This window comes from Aedes albopictus, chromosome 3, assembly GCF_035046485.1.
Source record: "Aedes albopictus strain Foshan chromosome 3, AalbF5, whole genome shotgun sequence".
Taxonomy (NCBI): domain Eukaryota; kingdom Metazoa; phylum Arthropoda; class Insecta; order Diptera; family Culicidae; genus Aedes; species Aedes albopictus.
In genome coordinates, this window is record NC_085138.1 from 70723625 (window position 1) to 70743366 (window position 19742).

Below are 19742 nucleotides of genomic sequence, written 5' to 3' on the forward strand. Positions count from 1 at the left end.
TGACGTTTTCAAACTTTTTATTTTATGGTATTATCAATTTTATTCAATTATTTTACTACAACGTGCTACTAATAGCACCACTATTGGTACATTTACCCTATACGAAATTTGCTACAAAACAAGATAATTGTCAATTACATGACATTTTTTTAAATCCCTATAAATCGAGTATTACACAAAAAAACCTAATTAATCCACCTAGCTGTGCTGGCGCCTTTATCGTACCTTCGAAAACCTTGAAATGGGAAACTCATGTGACATGTTGATGAATATCGCACTTTAATACGTTTAACACAAATCTATTCCATTAAAACATGTGACTATCACGCTGAGGACCTGGGATCGAATCTTACTCTTGCAACCTGTTTGGGTTGCAGTTGTTGTTAGGTAGAAATGATTTATGTCCTTTTACAGCTGTAACATATATCTCCAGGTTATCCAAAACAGCCAGAAGTTTTGAACTTCCTCTACTGAATACAAATTATTTTGTTTCCTTTTTGAATCACTTTAACTTTATTCATTACATTCAGAGATATACTTTAAAGCATGATATGATGGTGGTCATGATCTGGTGATATTCTAGGCAACATAAAACGCTCTGGAGTTTTCATCGTAAGGCCTTTCCTTGTAATAGGATATTAAGATAATGTATGCATGTCAGAACTAATTTTATTAGATCCATACATGCCCGAGCAGAGGAAAATATCAAATTCATAACAACAGAATCACATAGCCTGTTTCTATATCATAATTTGTTATCATCAACTTATAAAAGTATTACTTTTTCATAACAGGTTTTGTTGGGCAATCTTATTTTGTTATGATCAAGTTATTGAGAGCCTTCCACTAAATAACATTTCAATAAAATACTTAGTTGTAGACCAAGTTTTGTTATTATTCTACTATTGAAAATGTACAAATATGCGATGAACTATAACACAGCAATAACAAGTTTTCAAATTCACTGAATGATTCATTGTTATTCATTTGTATTGAATCTAACAAAACATGTTATTAAATTGGTCTTCCAGAAACATTTTTTTGTTATGATTTTTGTTAGTTTGCCGCTTATGACAGACAAGTTTATAACATAATAAGATATGCTAATAACATAAAAAGTACTGATTTCATTATACAGTTATTATGGTAAAATAACATATTTTATTATGCTGTTGATATACTCTTCTGCTCGGGTGTAAATTAGAGCATGCGAGATTGACACCACGTCAATGACGATAGCTTAGGCCATCCAAATTATTCTGGAGTTGAGGCCATTAAATCTACACTCGTAACATTGCATCGGATATACTTCAAACTCAGTAGAATGCGTTCTGGTAATCATTAAAGATCAATCGAATCACGTGATATTTGTATATACATCTTAGAGACTTCCTGGATCATCTGAACTATTCTGAAAATGAGATGGATGGTTTGAATTTGTAATGGTTTATCTAAAGGCCATGATTACAAAATGAGGGACCCAGATGCAAATGAACCATTTTGTCGATTTTGAGTTGAGCATATCATAAAAGAAGCTGGGTTGATTTTGAAATTCCATACATTTTGTATGTAACTTTTAACATCGTTTTCTCGAAAGTGTGTTTTTGTAAATTCTAACTCCCTCAAATATTAAAGGTGATCTTTGATATCCCTGATGATTGGTACATGTGTCTCACATTTCTTACAGTACATGCATATGTGAATCAAAAACATTTCTCTTAAATTTTGCATAAGCAATTTTCATTACCGGAAGGAAATTTGCATTATCAGTTCGTCATTTTGACGCTAGCCATACTTTTGATGAGGGCCAGTGAAAATTTTCTAAAAAAAATATATTTCGTTTCTGAGATCAGGGATTTAGTTATATAAGTTGCCTGAAATATCGCCGAAGACAGCACATCAATCGACAACACATTCTAGATATATTTTTGATGAAAACTTTCAATGATTTTCTGCTTAGGTCATTGTCAAAAGTAAGCCCAGAGTCAACATGACGAACTGATGAACCGTCCAAGATGTGTGCAACAAATACCTCGTGATTCAACTGATTTTAAAAACACATTATACTGAGTTAGAAGTGCAACCGATATGCTTCGTTACGAGTGTAGATCTGGAGGCCCTAACCATAAAATATTATAAGTGATATTTAAGATATCACCTGATGTACTGGTAACTTGACTGGAATTCCGTTTCCCACGAATTGCATTACATACATGTATGAATCAAATGCGATAAATTCTGATATTCGTGCAAATTTATTGATAGTAAATAGTAATCTCAGCCGTTTAAAAAAATAATTTGTATGATCTAGAACACCCTTAAGTTATATGATATATGGTAAAACTAATCATTTATGTCTACTAAACTACACAATACCAAATTTTGGATGTGCACGATGCTTTTTTACTAGTGTAGAACAGAAGGCCTTAACACATAATATTATTATAGGTGACCTCAGATATCCCTAACACTCTGGAAAACTTTCTCCCATGGGTTGTACTGCATGTACGACTCAAATGGGTAAAATCTGATAATTGTGCACGTCTATTGGTAGACCATTCCAAATTTAGAATTCAGAAATAGTTTGGATGATCCAGGATGCCCCTGTGATGTACATACAAGTATCATATGATTCAACTGATCTTCTATGACTACCAAAACGTACTATACTATGTTTGAAATGTAACCGGTGCATTGTTACGAGTGTAGATATAAAGGCCCTAACTTCAGAATGATTTGGATAGCCTAAGCAATCGTCATTGACGTGGAGTGAATTTCGCATACTCTAATTTACAAGTATGGATCTAATAAAATTAGTTCTGACATGCATACATTAGTTCAATATCGTATTACAAGGAAAGGCCTTACAATCAAAACTCCAGAGCGTTTTATGTTGACTAGGACATTGCCAGGTCATAACCACCATTATTTCATGTTTAAAAATATATCTCCGAATGTAATGAATAAAGTTCTAGTGATTTAAAAAGAAAACCAAATTATTTGTATTCAGTAGACTAAGTTTAAAACTTCTGGATGTTTTGGATAACCTGGAGATATATGTTACAGCTGTAAAAGGGCATAACTCATTTCTACCTAACAGCTTCAACTCAAACAAGAAGTTTTGGACAGTTTTCATTAAAGTAGGGTAGCGAACCACTTGGGCAGCGGCCGGTATTTTGGGCACTCTTCGCTATAACTCAGTCAGTTTCAAACCAATTGACTTGGAATTTTGTACTCGGCTAGATACTATACGTATCTCATCGCGTTCCGAAAATTGTGTCAATTGGTTCAAAATTGGCTGAGTTATAGCAGAAAAGTGCCCAAAATAGGACCCCTGCCGAGATGGTTCCACTTCCCTATATCACATTTACATAGAAATATTACCCGAAATCGAGTGTAAAACAGGAGGTGTACACTACAGGGGATGGCCAAAATGTTTGGGATAGGCAACTTTTTTTTTCTCTCACAAAAAAGTTCAACATGCTATAACTTTTCATGGAGTGCATCAAAAAATCTCAAATTTTGACTGTTTGTCAACCTGTTATATGTGCATCATTGGTACAAATTTGGGCTCGATTGATTAATCTTTTGCAAAGTTAGAACCGTTCGGGTAAAACACTATTGTTTAGACAACTCATTTTTGAGCTGTCATATCTCGGAAACCAGTAAACCGAATTGTATTAAATTTTGATCGTACACTAACAATATACAAATGCTTCACAAACTATTAAAACATAGATACTTTTTGAACGTTGAAAAAAGTTATCATGGATAGACACTTTTTGGATTTTTTCTCGAAAAAATGTATTTTTTTTATGTCAATGTCAATAAATTTTAGTGTTGATGTCCAAAGATTTTCCACTTCTATTCTCAAGTTATCTTTAATCAGATATATTAGAGACAATTTAGCTTAAAGGAAGAGCACATTTAGTAATTTTTGTGTGGTATTGTAAATTTGACTTATTTTCCTCTATATGGGTAAAAATTTCAACCCGGTATAACTTAAATCGAAGTGAAAAAATATTACATTTTATAACGTTGTATTAGGTATCAATATATTGTTGATAAACGTTTAAAAATTCATTCAATTCGGTTCACTGCTTTCCGAGATATGACAGCTCAAAAATGAGTTGTCTACTAAATAGAGTTTTACCCGAACGGTTCTAACTTCGTGAAAAACTATTCAATCAAGCCCAAATTTGTACCAATGATGCACATATAACAGGTTGATAATCAGTCAAAATTTGAGATTTTTTGATGCACTCCATGAAAAGTTACAGCATGTTGATTTTTTTTTGTGGGAGAAAAAAAAATTGCCTATCCCAAACATTTTGGCCACCCCCTGTATATTTGCATCTCCGAAGTGTTCTATCATAACATAACCTCCATATATGCATATGATAGCACAACTAATCCCCTTGATAAAACCGTTTTGATTTTGAAACACAAACAAACACAGGTCAAACGATATGAGTAAAAATATGAAAAAAGATTGTCTACATCCTTTAAGGGTTAATAGCACATCTTTGCCAAAGATTAAAATTTTCTAAGAAACATTAACGAAAATTACCGTTGCATGTAATACCGATAATTTTAAGTAACTTTTCTGACAACTCTTTTCCGTGTGTTCGTCATAGTGTAGGTACTAAATTTGGACAATAAATTTCTCTCCGTCTTGCACACATTCACACCCATTCATACACAAACACTGAAACCTCTAAAAATAGCGTACATTATATGTACGTTAGGAGAGAAAAACAGAGAGTCCCAACACCGATAAACGACGGACGGTAGATATGCCGTACATGCGAGAGCCCGTAACTATTACTACGAGGGTATTGACATAGTTCTAGGAGGCACTCATCAAGCACCTTTGACAGTCGTTGGAAGTAACTGTCACAAACGGTAAGCCTGTCTCTCGTCCTCTCCACCCCACCCCCACAACCAAAACAAAGTCGGATCCGGACCCTCAACTAACCCGTACGGGGAGCCGGAGCGAAGCGACGAGCACCACACCACGATCGGTGGTGTGTCATGTGCAATTTTTTCGCTCCTCCACACAATCGATACTTGACGGCCGTGGCGGTGGTGAAGACGACGACGATAACGTAGAGAACCAACCGGCAGCAAAATAGCCGGAGCGGAGGTTAACCTTCACCCGCCCTATTTTGCTCTCCATCCTCGCCGCAGAGTCAGTCGTGGGCAATTCTATACCGTGACCATAGGCGTCAAGAGGGTGCGAATCATGGGGGGTGACCCTTTGAAGTTCAATTCGGGAGTGGCTTTGAAATACGAGATTTTAAACAAAAATTCAGAATTAGTCAACATATATTACGAAAATTTGTAGGCGTTATCTAATAGAAACCAGGCCGCCATCTACATAAAGTCTGGGATTTTAACTTTTTCTTGCTTATTCGCTAGAATATGATAAAGAAGGATGAAAACCACTTTGGTTGGGTTAAATTGATGGACCCCTCGCTTGGCAAGGGGCTGACAAGGTGACAAAAATGACGATTTTTCATCAAATTACACCTAATTTATCGCATATCTCAAAGTTTAATGTTGTAATACATACAAAACTTCACTTTTCTATGAAGGGAAAGTATAGACCTTTCATTTGAAGTTCAAAAATTTTTGGCAGCTATCTTGGATTTTGACGCCATTTTGAATTTTATCATTAAATTGCGATTTTCGCTGTGTTCGCAACCACCGATTTCAAATCCGAACTCATCATAAGAAACCTGAGAGTCTAAGCTTTTCAAAACATTCAAAAATTGTTTGCCTATTATTTGCAGGATGACAGGACGTTTTAAAACTGGAGCAAATGATTTCATTATTTAGGGTAGGTAATCAAAATTTGAACCAAATTGCGGCTTTCTGAATCAGTGCAACTTTTAAGTGATTTTTTCTCCCACATGGAAATAAATTACTACGGCAAAATCGTATGTACATGAAAGCCACGGGTATGAGCTTTCTGTTATATGGTAAAAAGTTTGTATTTGCACCGAATTTCATTGAAATATTCGATTTTTCATCAACAATGATTTTAATCTTAATTTGAACCATCGTTATCATAATTTGAACCAATTTTAATCTTAATTTCATTTTTCAAATCACATTTTCGGAGCCAAATTTCCACAAAACTATAAATAAATCACTTAAAATATAGTTATTCCTTAATTAAGTAACGAAAACAACACAACCCAATTATTGTGTTATATTTTTACAGTCATCGTACACAAAATCTTTCTTCCTATTTGTTATTTATGGTTCATACGCAAGCAATGTTGTTGACGTCACTTTACTAATGAGCCAAGATTTGGGTACACAGTGAAAAAAATGTCCTCAATATTCGGCCCATATGTAACTTGTAAAATAGTTATTATTCGTTGAATAGCGTCTTTGATCGTTGCATCAAATGTTCGAAAAGTCAATTCTAAATTTCCTAGAATCATACAATTTATGATCATGTGTATGGCGTCTACAAAATCTAAACAAAGTGACATTTTCATTCCATGTTGAAGCTTTAAAGTGCTTAAATTGAAACGAAATGTTACTGTTGTTTGTCGCATAGTTTTTCCGATCTTCAGCTATGCGTGTTTGTTTGAGTTTTTGGTTAACGTGAAGATAGGCCGGACTTTGCCAACGAAGCATCCCGATACTCTAATCTCTACAACACACTCTTGACAACACACTTAAAACAGAATGCCGAGATCGACTATGCGAATCTCAATTAGTTCATCTGCTGAAATCTTAGCTAAACGCTTGATGTTCGATGATAGCGACACCCACGGGTACAGCTATAAATAAACTTGATCTGTTGTTGATATTTCAGTTAAATTGCGATTGCCAAGCACTCGGCTGTGCGAAACTGGGCAAAAATTGGAAATTAGCCGAGCTCAACTGAGTGTGAACCTCCAGATAAACTACGGAATCACTTAAATAATTGTATTGTTACATTTTTTTTATCCGTGAATTTTAAGGCTAATTCTTCACAGACATGTTTTGTTACAGCATCAAATTTGCTGTCCACAATTAGCGCAAATTAAGAAAATATCTAGTGCAATTTCAGTGTATATCGAAGAGTATCTGTACTGTGAAGATAAAGCGGCACAGCTCACGATTCTTCAGTAACGAGACTTTCAGCTCAATGAGCCAGACATCAAACGCATAAGAAACACTAGTCATTGGCCCAAAAAACTTCGATTCGATTTGAAAAAAGCCTATTTCGCACAACTTTGTTTATTCCCCCAAAATACTTCAACTGAACTTATATGTCAATGGAATCACAATCATAAATTAAAACGATGCGAATGACACATTGACTACAATCAAAATTGCATAGTCCATCTCTTAGTAGGTCCCTCCAACAATATTGCAGCTCTAAAACAATGTTGAATTCGGTAGACACATTCATTTTTATATTATTTAGGATTCTGTAAAGTATAAATGCTTTAGCTTTAATTTTTACTATGATATAGCTAAATTGAATTGGGCCTAAATTCACCCCTTCTAGGGCCAAATACTTAAATTCAAATAAAATTGAACTGTTTGTGTGTGAGAAAAAATTGCTTGCAAATCAAAACTATTCAATATATAGATACTTACGCACAACCTATCATTGTGTAGTCACTTTAAAATAACATCACAGACAAACAAACGAGAAAGTTTGACCACATTCATTGTAGTTGATCAATTATCCAATATCCAATCCAACCGCTATTCCTTAAACTCGACAAACTCTCAAAACGTGATTTCTTTCTTCAAAAGGGAATTAAAGCGTGGGTCCCGAGATGAACTAGCCTAGGGCTTAAAATTTCGTTAATACAGATAAAAAAAATCTTCAAATATAACTCCAACTAGCATTCTCAAAAGACGAACGAAATATTTCTTTATCATCTACCTAGGAACTGGTATGCCTACATTTTTAGTTTTGCATGAATCTTACATTTAGGTATTTCCAAAACCTAGCACCGCATTATGCACATTTGTAGGGTTCTCGTGCTAATTGCATTTGATTTTATATAGCCCAAAGTCGCCCCTAGAATGAGTTATTTGTACTACAGCTCGAATAGATAAGTTTTTGATGCAAAATAGCATACACAGCCAAGAAAAGTCATTACATTTCACAACAATTATTCACCTAGAACACAGAAATTCATTACATGTTTGGCGTTCAGCTGTTTTCTTCTAGTATGTACTGGGTATTTTAAAACAACAATATTGTACAGTACGCCTTACCATAAAATTCACATCACTTTTCCTGATGGAAAATCAACAAAATGTTACTTTTCTACACCGGATGGTAAACGCAAGTTGTATTTACCATGTATTTACTATACAGTTTTTGATAATCACTTTAATAGTATTTGGAGCGAATCATCTTTCTTGATGTTTGGCCCAAAGTTACCCCCCAAGCCCAAATGTCACCCCGGCTGGCGGTGCCTACAACATGTTTGAATCCAACAGAATGACACGTCTATATGTCTGTGATAAGATATTAGAAACTAGTCAGATGGGGTGTGACTTTCATAATACATCACCTGTGCTCTAAGGTAGCGAACATCATGACTAAGGTGCCTTGCCACCGCCCTCTGACATCACCCCTAACCACACCACTGGCAGTGCCGCGTCGCCGTCTGGCGTACAACCAACCAGCTCGAGCTCATGGGGGATTAGTGCCCGCGTACTCTGCAATACCTACCATCAGAGGAGTTGTAGAGGTACGAAATACGAGAAAAAATACGGGAGGGAAGCCTTTGGAAAATATGCGACGCACAAGAATACGAGTCGAAAGAGGAGAAATTAAAAATTCGAAGGGGAGAGTTGAAAATGTGCATCAAACCCAAATAAAGAGCACCCAGGATATTACCTATAGGAGCAGGGCTTGGCATGGGCACCACCGCATGAAGGGAAGCCCTTTACATTTCGGACGGATCCCGTTCGTGGCGTGCCTTAGCCGGTTTACAACATTGTACGATTTCAATCTAAAATATACTCACATCTCAATCGATTTTCGAGCCGCTTTGTGGGGCGCGATTTCAATTTTTGCTGCTAATGCTGCGGTGGCGGAAATCTTTACTCCGTCATCGCTCTTTTTTCTGCGTTCTTCTTCGATTTCGCGGCCTGCGGTCGGCGATCGTGTGGCGTTCCTTCTTCTTCGGAAATTCACTCTCACGAAAAACCCACGTTCGATTCACTGATGATAAAACTGTCCCCCGGAGGTCCGGGAACGGTTTCCCCGGTGGAACCCACCACGTTCGTGGTCTTCCTTCGCGGCACCGACCTTCTTCTAGCACATTTTCACGCAACCACAGCCCGGATGAAAAATGTCCGCCACGACGGTGCTCTGAACTCTTCCTCGGGTTTTTCTTTTTTTCCTTTGCCCTCTTTGCCACTCACTGTGTGTGAACACATCAGAAAATTTGCTGGTGCTACTGCCGCTGGCTGGCTGGTTGGCTCTGGCTGTTCCCTCCTGTCTGAAATTTGATTCTGTAATAATGCTTCTTCTTTGGACGGTCGATTCTCTCTGTGTGGCTTTGCGTTCAACACTGCCAACCGAACCCGGGGAGACGACTTGCAAAGCTCGCCTGACCGACTGACTACCAGCGAATGGCAGGGTTTCCCAAATTGGAACTGGATGTTGGAGTCAGTAGCAATGCTATGTACACTACAGCAACAAGATCATTAAGAGCTCGTAACCCAAATAAAAATAGCCTGAATGTCAAAATCTAAGTCAAAAACACATTGACGTCTGACTGTTGTCAAATATTCTTGTTCCCATAAGCAGGCCCTAGACGACATCAACATCAGTATTTTTTGTTGGAATTTTCATGGAATTCATGGTTTTCCCAATTGAACATTTAGTTCACCACTTCTTAGATGGTTCATTCCAGCGTTTTCAGTGTAGCCCTCAATCACGCTATGAACTACCTCAGAACCTTATAAATACATTTTATTCTATCGGAATTGAAAGACGTCTTGGTAGGTTGAGTAACGATAGTGGAATGACAAATTTATTAAACAACTAAATATCATGACCTAGGATAGGATACGACAACTAGTCAGCCCAAAAGAGACCAATTTGGGGACCAATAATCTTAGCAACACGGAAAAACAAGACAGCAAGCTGTGAAATTAGACAGAGAAGTTGCAGGTGTCACATCCTATCCTAGATCATGACATACTACAAATGGTCCAGTCAATCGCGGATTGCTTCGACTCCAACACTCCTCCCTAATCCTCGATTCCTATTTGTAGCTTCATCGCCTTCAAGTTCTGATGCGCCAAAGGTTTGGTGAAACCGTCAGCAGCTTGTTTCTTGGTGTTGATGTACTTCAGCTCGATCGCACCGTTTTTCAGAGAGTCGTGTACAAAATGGTATCGTATGTCGACGTGCTTCGTCCGGGGGTTGTACGATCCGTTCTTCGCAACGCAGATCGCAGATTGATTGTCGCACAGGATATCGACCTTCCGCTTGCCGAAAATCTGCTCCAGCATGTTCTGCCACCACAACGCCTCTTGAATGGTCCGGGACATCGCCATGTACTCGGCCTCGCATGACGATAACGCAACCGTCGGCTGACGTTTCACGCTCCAGGAAATTGCGCCACCTTGCGAAGACGTAGCCCGTCGTCGATTTCCGGGTGTCGACGTCTCCTCCCCAATCTGCGTCTATGTAGCCTGCAATGTCCGGGTTCCCTTCCTTTTTGTAACACAAGCGGTTGCCAGCAGTTCCTCGCAGGTATCGGGAGATTCGTTTCACCGCCTCCCAGTGCTGCCGTCCTGGATTGCTGCTGTACTGGCTTACAGCGTTTACGGCGTAGCTAATGTCCGGTCTTGAAACTTGGGACAGGTACGTCAAACTTCCGATGGCTTCTTTGTACGGTACCTTCTTCATGCCGTCTTCTTCCTCCTTCGTTTTCGGGCACATTGACTTCTCCAATCGTAGACTCGGCTCGAACGGCGTAGCCGCGGCATGGCAATCCGCCATTCCGTACTTCTCCAGCATCGCTTCAATGTAGTGTTCTTGATCTAGATTTACTTCACCTTTAACACGATCTCTTCTTATTCGCAGGCCCAGGCAGTGCTGCGCCTCGCCGAGGTCCTTCATCTGGAACCGGCTGCACAGGAACTTCTTCAGGGCCTTCTTCAGCTTCTTGTTGTTCGTGAATATTAGGAAATCATCCACGTACACCGTCAAGAACAGCATCCGGTTGCCTTCGACCTTGTAGTAAAGGCATGGATCCACCTTCGACCGTTCCAGTCCGAATTCTCGTAGGGCCACGTCCAGCTGCTGATTCCATACCCGGCTGGACTGTTTTAGGCCATACAGCGCTTTCTTCAGTCGGCATACCTTCATCGAGTCCACGCTAAACCCCTCTGGCTGGTCCATGTACAGCTCCTCTTCGCCCAGCGTACCTTGCAAGAATGCAGATACGGCGTCCATTTGCTCGATGTCCAAATCGTGCTTCGCAGCCATCGCCATCAGGTACCGAATCGTTGAGTACCTCACCACAGGAGCATAAACTTCCTCAAAATCGATGCCTGGCCGCTGCGAACAGCCCTTGACGACTAAACGGGCCTTGTACCGCTCAATCCGTCCGTCGACGCCTCGCTTGGTTTTGAAAACCCACTTATTTCGGATGGCCTTTCGATCGTTCGGCAGCTCTTCCAGCACCCAGGTGTTGTTGCCTTCCAGAGCTTGGATCTCCTCTCGCATGGCTTCAATCCAATGGTCCCGATCTGGCCGCTTCAGCACTTCACTGTATGAAGTTGGATCGCTCATCTCTGCCGGCCGGTGTACTTCTCCTCGGTCATCACGGTGTGTCTGTTGGGAAATGTTTGGGCGAGTATGCGTACCGTAGGAAACAAAATCACTATACTTGCCTGGACGGTGGCGCTCCCGACCGCTGCGCCTTAACCCATGCTCTAGGACAGCTGGGTTTACTGATTGCGGTGGGAGCGCAATGGCATCATTGTCGTCGGCGTCTTCAAAGTCGGTGTCCGATGAGCTGCCCTCCGAAGGTTCCGCCGGAGCAGTTGCTCCTCCCGAAATCGATCCACCACTTGCTACTTCCGGTTCATCCAGACGGCGATCTGGCACCCTCACTGGTGCTTCTTCGATCCATTCCGGAAATTCAATCTCGATGAACTCGACTGGATCCTTCTGTGTTCCGAACTCGCTGCGTTCTTCATTCACGATGATGACGTCACGACTGATGACAATACTGTCCCTCTCCGGATCGTATACCCGGAAGCCTTTGGTATCTTCAGCATAGCCCATAAAGACACACTTGATGGATTTCGCGTCTAGCTTCCTCCGCTTCTGTTTCGGTTGATGGACCATCGCTGTTGCACCGAATGTCTTCAAATGGCCCAGATGTGGCTTCTTGCCCGTCCACGCTTCTTCCGGTGTCATTTCTCCCGCCAGCGCTCGTGTTGGGCTACGGTTGATGAGGTAAACCGCCGTGTTCACCGCCTCCGCCCAGAACCGTTTGGGCAGATTCGCATCGTTCAGCATGCTCCTCACTCTGTCCAGTATGGTACGGTTCATCCGCTCGGCTATCCCGTTTTGCTCGGGAGTGTAGGGGCAAGTCTTCTGGTGTCGCACCCCGTCACGAGCCATGCTTGCCTTGAATCTTGAATTCACGTACTCGCAACCGTTGTCGCTGCGTAGGACTTTCAGCTTGTTGCCCGTCTGGCGCTCCGCCATAGCCTTGAACTCTTCATATGCTTCGAGGGCTTGGTCCTTCGTCTCGAGCGTGTAGATCACCACCTTCCTCGTCGCATCGTCAATGAAACTCATGAAGTATCGGCTGCCGCCGATCGAGGGAACTTCAAACGGCCCGCACAGATCCGTGTGCACAATCTCTAGCTTCTCTTTCGCTCGACTCTCGCTAGAAGGAAACGAATCTCGTGAGTGCTTACCTTGGATACAGGCAACACATTCCAGGTTATCGGAATTCTTGAATTGGATTCCGTCCGCCATCCTTTGGAGCTTCTGCAAACCTTGCTTGTTAAGGTGCCCCAGTCGCCTGTGCCACATGGTCATGTCTGCAGCCGTGTACGCTCGGTTGACCTCGCGCCGGTTGAGCCGGTACAATCCTCGTTCCGCAATCCCCGATGCGAAAACTTCTCCGTCCTGGGTTAGAACTTGGCATCCTTGCTTCGTGAAAAGCACTTCGAATCCCTTGGCACAAATTTTACTCACGGATAACAGGTTTGCCGCCAAGTCTGAAACTTCCAGTACCTCTTGCAAGGCCACGTCACCTTCAACGCAGTCCAAGTTGACCGTACCTCTTGCTTGCGACCGCATGGTTCCGTTGTTCGCCGTCCCGATTTGAAACGCCAGCTCTTGCTTGTCTTCGAATCCAGTTCCCACACGAGCCATGTGGGTGGTCGCTCCGGAGTCGAAGTACCACTCCTCTTGCTGCACGTCGCCGATGGCAAAAACTGCACACATTGCGCGACCCTTGTTGCGCTTCGACGATCCGGGCTTGTCCGGGCAATTCGCAGCATAATGGCCAGGTTTATTGCAGGTGAAACAGCAATCGTCCTTACCCTTGCTCGTACCGCCGCCCCTACGGCGCCTTTGGTGTTGCTCGCCGCTGTAGAACGCACCTTCTTCGTTGCTGCTCCTTGGTCCTTGCTTCGGCTTCACGTCCTGGAGGATCTTGGACTTGACAGCATCGGCCGACAAAGCTTGACCAGATGCTTCCATACCCATCACCATGGGAGCATAGTATTTCGGCAGTCCCATCAGCAGCAACGATGCCATCCACTCGTCGCTAACGGCAAAATTCATTTCCGCCAGTTTGTGGCTCGTCGTTACCATGGCATCCACGTACGCTTCGGTTGTTTGAAAATTTTCCAACCGAATCGAAGTAAGCTGTTTTAGCAAACTGATCCGCCGGTAGACTCCGTCATCTTGAAAAGCTTTCTTGAGCTGGTCCCAAGCTTCCCTTGCGTCCTTTGCGGTCATCACCAAGCTGTAGTTGGTCTTCTCCAAGCTAAGACAGATGGTGGCCAACGCCCGCTGCTTCGTGTCTTCATCAACGAATTCACCTTGTCGCGGCTCCACCGCGCTCCACGTGCCTTCCCGGATGAGGGTCATCTTCATCGAGAACGCCCACGTCACGTAGTTCTCTCTTCCCTTGAGCTTCTCCAACGTCAAGGCAACACTGCTTCCGGCGGTCCGCGCGACCCGGCGATCCAAAGCCGCTACGCTTGATCCCGATCCCGTTCCGCTTCCAGCTTCTCCGCCTCCGTTGTTGGCCATCGTGGTAAGAGCTTCAGAACTACTTCTTCAGAAAATCTTCGGTTGAAATAAAACTGCTTGAAAATCTTCTGGCTATGTCCCGTTTCGCTGGGCTCATAACCTATCGGAATTGAAAGACGTCTTGATAGGTTGAGTAACGATAGTGGAATGACAAATTTATTAAACAACTAAATATCATGGCATACTACAAATGGTCCAGTCAATCGCGGATTGCTTCGACTCCAGCATATTCACGTTCGATCCATGAACCTTACAATGTCCATGTATCCTGAGCATCCTTGGAGGTACATAGGGCCAACGTAAAAGATCTCCATACTGGGCGGCTGTTCGTGATCTTACTCTGTTGATTTCTTGAACGGTTTGTAGAGATTAGGGGACAGTAGCTTGTTGTCCTAAGGTTTCCTATCTGCCGTGATGGGATTTCCATCTTAGGTATAGCTTACAGTGGAGAAGCATTTCATATTCAGCCGCTAGATGCTAGTACACACGCTGTTTGAGCCGCACCTTCTTGGTGAACTGACGTTCGGGACGTACGTTCTCAATCTAGCTGAAATCAGAAGAACAACAGTGCCAAGACTGCACACAACTCTTAGCTGGCGGTCTTGGTTATCGATTGACTCTTGGTAGGTAGGAACTTGTGAGACTAGAATCTCGAGTGGGTCAATACCTTCCTTGATTACGAAAAGACTTTAAACCGTATCAACCACGGAAATATGTGAGACGGGGAGCTCAGCCGTTAGGTGTCCCAGAAAAAATCATCGACCTCATTCGAGCACAGTACAGAGGCATATTCACACTGCACAACGGTATCTTGTCTGACCTTATCTGGGTCGTCGCTGGAGTAATGTATAAGGATGTATACTAATCATTAAGGAGGCGATTTTTTGAGTGAAAATCACAACGCAAATCATCAAGAGCTCCAAGCGCGAGCGTGTCGCGCAACAAGGAGTTCGTTCTACACTCATAATCACATGTTGTGTTTCTCACGTCCACTCACTCTAAATAAAAACACACACTTTATGCAGAGTGAAAACGAAACCTGCAAGCAAGCGTTCGATTGGAATCCAGCAGGACATTGCAGCAGAGGCAGGTCCAGAGGTTCATGGCGGCAAAGCCTCAACAAGGAAATCAAGGAAGTCGACAGAAATTTCACCTGGCCACAGGTCAAGACGATGGCGGGTACTACTGGCGTACAGTACTACTGAAGGTAGTAAGTAAATTTCAAAATATTCATCAGGAATCTGAGACAGAATCCGAAAAGATCCACGCAAGATATTTGAGGTTGAGTAAGTTGAAGATATTTCTGGAGTATTCTGCACTTTTTTGTTGAACAATTTTATACAAAAAAAAAAAAACGCAGTTAGCTTCGCTAGACTGACATCTACCAAACAAGCCGCTCCCGGAAAAAGTTTGAGAACCCCCGAACCCAATGAGAGTATATTACAGGTGAGGAAGAAGAAAAGATGACTATGTGTTAGTAAGGAAAGAAAAATGTAAACACAAATAGTGACGTCACTATTTGACACGCGTTCTTATGGGAGCTCGCTTTGCTTGTAGTAGTGACATGTTTTGCACCAGACACGGATCTCACGCACACGAAGTATCTTCTTCCACACCTTTATTTGACTCTCATTGCCCCGAACCTTCCGATCAGTGTTGGTATGTAGTGTTGTTCTTGCTCTCTCCCTCTCGGAGCCAATTATTGTGTACTTCCCTCCCGCATGATGATGAAGTTTGACACACACAGGACTGCGAAGATGTGCGTAAAGCTTTTCGCTCTAATGCGGGGTCTCTCAAAGTAACACCCAGTGACAGTTGTTGTTGTTGTTGTTGTTTCTGCTGCTGATGTCTGATGCGCGGTATAGTGGCGGTGGCGAGAACTTCATGTTGTAAATAGGTAGGAACTCAACGCGCAAGACGAATCCATTGCGATGGAAAGTTGCTACTCAGTCCCTGCAGTCGGCACCACTGGTGACGAGGAATCGGCTCCGGTTCCGGGAGGTAATGAAAAAATTCGCAATTGTTCAATTCACAGAACAGATATGTTATTTATCCTAATGGATGAGTAGCTGAGGATGATAGGACGAATATCCGGATTCAGCTAAAAGTAGGGAGAATCCGGAACAATTTGTGACCGTGATACTATGCTAGTGACTCTTCCTGAGATTTATTTTACGACTTCCTATGAATTATTCCACGAGCTCCTCCAGGGAAGCAGTCCAAGAGCTTTACTTGGAATTCCTGTAGGGTTTGTTCTCTGGTTTCCGCCATGAGTTGTTCCAGGGATATCTCCTATAGTTGTTGATGGGATTCCTCCAGATCCATCCAAAAGTTGTTCCTGGGATCTCCTCCAGGAGTTGTGTCTATTGCATTCTTCCAGCAGTTGTTCATTCTGGAATTGCTTCAAGAGTTCCTCCTGGGATTACTTCTAGGATTACTCTAAAAGTTCCTCCTGGGATTCCTCCGAGAGTTCCTCCTGGGATTCTCCCTGAAGTTCCTCTTGGGATTCCTTCTGGGATGCCTCCTGGAGTTGCTCTTGGGAGTCCTTCAGGAGTTCATCCTGAGGTTCTTCCAGAAGTTTTTCCAGGGATTCCTCCATGAGTTCCTCCTAAAATTCCCACAGAAGGTCCTCCTGAAATTCCAACAGGAGTTTCTCCTGGGATACCTCCAGAAGTACCTCTTATGATTCCTCTAGGAGGTTGTCTTGGGATTCCTACGCGAGTTTCTCCTACGATTCCTCCTGGCAGAATCCTCCAGGCGTTCCTCCTGGGGTATTCCTCCATCTAATCTAATCTAATCTAATACAAACGCAGCCAGTACGAGAAAGCATCCTGAAAAGAAATCGGGTTAGATCATGCCTGATTACTTTTCTTGTCAATACTGAGGCTTGCAGCATATCAAAGATACGACACAAGCGTCAAAGCGGCCAGGCCTACTGCGTTGTATTTGCCGCAAAGATGATTCTTTGAAGTACCTCGAGTTTTGAATGATTGTTCTTTCGTCGAAGTAATTCTTGAATCTACTGGGGAGGAAGGATGCGTGGACATACCGTACCAAACGCTCCAGATTGTATATGTGTCATATTGGATGATATATAATGTAAATTAGAAAGGTCTCAGGGAAGATTCAAATATTACGTCTATCGTTTTTCGGGATTTCTAGACCCCCCTCCCCCCTCTGTCACGCACTTTTCCTATACCCAATACACGTACTGTTACACTTTTCTAGACCCCCCTCCTTCCCCAAATCATGGAGGAGTTCCTCTTGAGGGACCTCCTGGAATTCCTTCAGGTCTTCCTGGGATTCCTCCAGGAATTCCGACTGGGATTTCTCCAGAAGTTTCTCCAGGAGTTCCGTCTGGGATTCATACAGAATTTCCTGCTGGAAGTCCTCGTGGGACTCATGCAGGAGGATAGTTTGATACCCATATTTTGGGGTGCATTACCCCAAAACAACTTTTAATGGCCATACATATTGGTTCGACTTCGAAAATGATTAAGTTCAATACCAATCTAGGTAAGCCTAAGGTCATGTTTTTGTCATAGACATGGACACTTGTGACCTCGAAGGGTCATCAGAGCTTCCCTAAGTGTGGTAATTGTACTCCGAGAAACATCCTGTGATCACAATTTGACGTTTAAGTAATATTTAAATATGTTCACTTTTAACTGAGCATGGTCCATAGGCTTTTGTGAGCATTTACTCATGTTTCCCAATTTTATTCATATGGATTACGATGTTCGAAAAGTAAATGATCATACTTTTAGTTTTATCATGCCAACCAGAGTAAATGCTCAAGGAAAAGGTTTGACACATGCATTTTAGCAAAGTAAAAGCTTTTGCTCAATTTATTCATATCATATGTGGCGTCTCGTAGCCGTGCGGTTAGGATCACCAAGCTTCTAATCGCACCATGATATAGGAATACAGCTATACTGTATTGTTTACCTTTTGCACCCGGTTTTGACAGTAGACGTTCGGTCGGTGCAAACGGTTTAACTGCAATGCTTTTTAACTGCAAGCCCGGTAAGTGCAACAAATTTGCAGCTATCGCACCGCCAAACATCAAAATTGTGCGCCAAGTTAGCCCAAATGAACAGTCGGATGAAGTTCACGTTCATTTTACGTCAGTTGATGGTTTGTTGGCACTGTCAGGTGTAGCAGTTATCGGATTTTCGTTCGCTAAGTGAAACGTGAACATGTTGCAGGTATCGAACGTCTACTGTACTGAGCCTCAGTAAAATCGATTACCGAAGCTACCGAAATAGTTCTGCTGTTTTATTTTCGTCAAAAATTTACATAACACGGTATTCCAAATTAAGTGTGTATTGCAATGAGAAATGTTTATTAAAGAGGCATTAGGCAGCCAATCTAGCAAAAACTATATTATTATTTAATTAATTTTATTAAAGACACTTTACAACAATACGTGCATTCGTGCAAAAACTATAATAACTACCTAACCTACCTAAATATTTATTTCTTAATCGAAGAAATGTTATTAATTGAAACAAAACATTTTGCTAATTTACACTACTTTCCGTGATTTAACCGTATTCATAGCCTAAACTTTGAGATAATGGCCCTGTCCAAACTATATTTACCTGAGGATGTCCAAAACATATATTCGGTGTCCAAATTGCATTTGGCCGGGGTTCTGCTAAACCGAACTAAGCGCCAAAAAGATAATTCCGAGATAATTGAGCTTAAAGTTCAACCACTCACAAATAAACAACAGCGAAGATTATTTGAAACTTTTCCGCACACATGTAACTTACAAGCCTTCATTAACCATCAGAAATTAAGAATACATGTAAATTATTTGGAATCATTGATATAGTTACATTTTATTTCTTGGTACTTTGCACTCAGTTCACTCTGGCTGATCAAAAACATTAGAAAATGGTTTATAGTTCAGTTTGGCTGAATGTGTTTTTTTTTTGTTTTAGGTAAAACCAGTTGGACAGTGAAAAAAAATCTCGATTTTTCATCGTCTATCAAGTTGAAATCGATATCATTCACAATCCTTTACATGAATAAAAATGGACGCGTATAGTATGGTAGCACGAAGGTCTCAAAATAGTTTGAAATATGAATGGCGGAAGCCCTCCCAGCTCAGCTTTTCCCACCCATGCTTTTTCTTCATAAGCGGTGCATGTGGAGGCACAGAGCAAGAATGATTATGTCAAAAGATGTCCTTGCATACCCTGAGGTCCTGAGATATGAATGTGGAGCAATTTGTGTACTTCAAATTTATGCTGGTCGAGGCAAACCATGAAAATGTTCTGCCAAAGTGCACTAAGTACAAAAAAGTTTTCAAAAATATGAAAGAGATTCGAACTTGGATCATCTGAGTGATAACCAAACGCGTTACCTCTAGGTCATATTACCTTGCTGAAGGTCAGTCGTTAAGTCTGAATCAAGTTCTAAACATTCTTCTCAAGGATGGTTTTCGTGAAAA

At 41.7% G+C, this 19742-nt stretch overlaps 1 protein-coding gene across 2 annotated transcripts in view; it reads right to left on the reverse strand.

The window, feature by feature from the left end:
- Positions 1 to 19742, reverse strand: part of LOC109400190 (transcription factor E2f1) — a 64661-nt gene that overhangs the window by 35906 nt on the left and 9013 nt on the right. The window contains exon 1 of one of the 2 annotated variants that reach the window (XM_019672663.3): positions 9003 to 9575. The exons of the other annotated variant lie outside the window; for it this stretch is intronic. The gene's annotated coding sequence lies outside the window, so the exon portion shown is untranslated. Of the gene's footprint in view, positions 1 to 9002; positions 9576 to 19742 lie in introns of those variants that run through there. 2 annotated transcript variants of the gene reach the window in all.